The sequence below is a fragment of the Myotis davidii genome, unplaced genomic scaffold, assembly GCF_000327345.1.
Source record: "Myotis davidii unplaced genomic scaffold, ASM32734v1 scaffold93, whole genome shotgun sequence".
Classification (NCBI taxonomy): Eukaryota; Metazoa; Chordata; class Mammalia; order Chiroptera; family Vespertilionidae; genus Myotis; species Myotis davidii.
Window position 1 is genome coordinate 2,325,541 of NW_006292095.1, and position 3,016 is coordinate 2,328,556.

Sequence of the window (3,016 nt, forward strand, 5' to 3'; positions counted from 1 at the left end):
TAAAAAAGATAGGAAAATTCCAGAACAAGTGGAATAGGGAAAGTAATACAGATAGTTAAACAGCAGTTTGCAGCCACCTAGTAAATGCTATCTTCCCTACAACTCAGCCTAAATGGTTTGCACTTCTCCCCAACCAGAGGGTAAATAGCTTAAGGTCCTGGTATACTCTCCCTCCCAGGAGCAGGCCGCCGCCATTCTCTCCCCCATCTCCTCTAAGGCAGCAGTTCTCAACCTGTGGGTCGCAACCCCTTTGGGGGTCGAACAACCCTTTCACAGGGGTCACCTAAGACCATCGGAAAAACACATATATAATTACATATTGTTTTTGTGATTAATCACTATGGTTTAATTATGTTCAATTTGTAACAATGAAAATACATCCTGCATAGCAGATATTTACATTACGATTCATAACAGTAGCAAAATTACAGTCATGAAGTAGCAACGAAAATAATTTTATGGTTGGGTCACCACAACATGAGGAACTGTATTAAAGGGTCGCTACATTAGGAAGGTTGAGAACCACTGCTCTAAGGGATCCCCTGAGACTTGCAACCAGGGGAGCAACGGGCAGCAGTAGCTCACCCCAGGCTGACCCCCTGACCCTGTCTCCAAGGCCCCCTTTCTCTGATTTCCCAGTGAGCCAAAGCAGCCGAGTCTAGTCTATCTTGTTGCTTCTTCTACGCATTCCGTTTCACTCTCCTAAGTATAGCTTTGCTGCGGTCAATAAGTTCTTGCTTGCTTTTCTACACTTTGTCTCTTGATTTAAATCTTTCCCTCACCATAGCTGGTTTGGCTCAGTGAATAGAGTGTTAGACTGAAGAGTCCCAGGTTCGATTTTGGTCAAGGGCATATGCCCGGATTGCAGACTCCAACCCCAGTGTGGGGCGTGCAGGAGGCAGCCAACCAATGATTCTCTCTCATCACTGATGATTCCCTCTCTTCCTCCCTTCCTCTCTGAAATCAATGTGTGTGTGTGTGTGTGTGTGTGTGAGTGTGTGTGAGTGTGTGTGTATTTAAAAAATCTTTCCCTCAAAAAGACAAGAACTGAGGGCTCTGCATCTCCCCAGTAACAGATACACATGATAACTATTATTATTTAGGTTACAAACTCACAAAAGTCCGCTCTAAAAGAAATTTATAAACAATTGTGCTACATTATATAAACTGAACTCAAAGAACTCTATATACCTTGGAGACAGACTATGCCCATATTAAAAGAAAACTAAGGCACAAATACTGAACTTACCTGTCTTTTTTGAGATAGGAAATTTTAATAGCATAAAGTGTGCTAGGAAATATGTACATGGTTAAAACAACAACAACAACAAAAAAAACCCAATCCACAATTCATCCAGCCCAGGTTTCTTATCTGTTAATGGCAAGAAAGAATGTTTTTGGAAAGTGCTCTTCTCCCTGATATCAACAAGCAAAACCTCTGGGGTATATTCCAAATACTGCTAAATAGTTGTGAATGTTACCTAATCTTTTAAAAGCTTGTTCTTATTATCAGTCTGCTATTCTAGTTCTAGGGTCACAATTTTCCCATGTGACTGAAAAGCTATGATTACTAGTAGACATTTGCCCCAAATGTAGTTTAAGAACTAATTTGAGGCCTATCTCCTAGTTGTATTATACTTGAATTTGGTGGGAACGTTTTTCACATTTACCTGCCCAAACTCTTCAGTGTAAGGGTTTTCAGTCATAGCCCTTCCACACATTTCTCTTTCCTGAAGGCGACCTAGAGGCAAGCAGTGTGGTACAGTGGAAAGAGCAAGCGTGGAGTTGGGAGGTGTCTCCTCAGCTCCGTTCAGCCTCTTATTCCTGTAGATCTGGACAAGTCACTGAACCTCTCTGGACCTTGAGGGCTCATCAAAAATGGAAAGTTAGACAAGTTGACCTGGAAGTTCTCATCCTGACCTGAAAGACTTGTTTTATCCTGCCCTCCAGCAACTTAATCATTTTTCATACCCTTTTCTAGTCCTTCTCCAGTGCTGGCTGTGTTTCTTATCTGAAGGACTTCTAATAGCAGACTGTGTCCCAATAAAAGTACATGATGACTATTTGACAGCAAGATTTTTATTCTGAATCTCAAGCTACTTTTGACATCAAGGATTTATCCCAAAGATACAAAGGAGGGGGAAATGGATGGGGACACAGATGGAACAGGCTCTGCCATACAGTGAGCTGTGGAGGCTGGATGATGGCTATCTGCTGATTTACTATTCTATTTACTTTTGTATGTCGGAAATCCTCCATCATATGAAGCTGAAAAACGCAAAAAACACACACACACAAAAACAAAACATCACTGTCAAAGTGAGAAAAGAACACCGAACTGGAATGATCACAGGACTCTCTTCTGCACAGTCTTTGGCATAAGGATAATTGCTGCTCACACCATTTCCCCTGGGCTGAGATAGAATCTACAAGACCTGAAACTAAGGAAAGTTACTCCAAGTCCGGCCAAAATGAAGGAAAATGAACCAAAGAGGAAATTCTACAACTGATCCCAAGGTTATCAGTGAGAAGATCCACGGCAGGAGGGCACGGCAGGGAGAGGCACCCTGTATGCCACAGAGTGGAACGCCCTTCCACCGAGCTATGCTGTGATGGTGGTTCCCATGGTGCATTTTCCCTAACTTTCCAACTGCAAAAGTCAAACCCCATGCGAAACGGAAAGCGAGGAAATCAACAACATCCCCTGGTGGGAGGATGCCTCGCAGCGCGTGAAAGCAACACGCAAAGGCAAGGGATTTCGGGGGTACAGGAGGAAAAAACGGGGCTCCCTTGGAGAACAAGAGAGAATAGACATCCCGGGAAGCCGAAGGACACAGGAAAGGAAACCATGGGCGAGGGCACTTCCTCGCGACGCCTGACACCCCCTGCAGCCTTCCGAGCTGCACCCCCAGGCGCGAGGGGATGGCGCGCTCGGGGAACCCCGGAATCGGGGGTACCTAGGAGTCCGTCGCGGGGACCGGGCGGAGCGGGGAGGGCCCGGGCGGGCCGCGCGGGG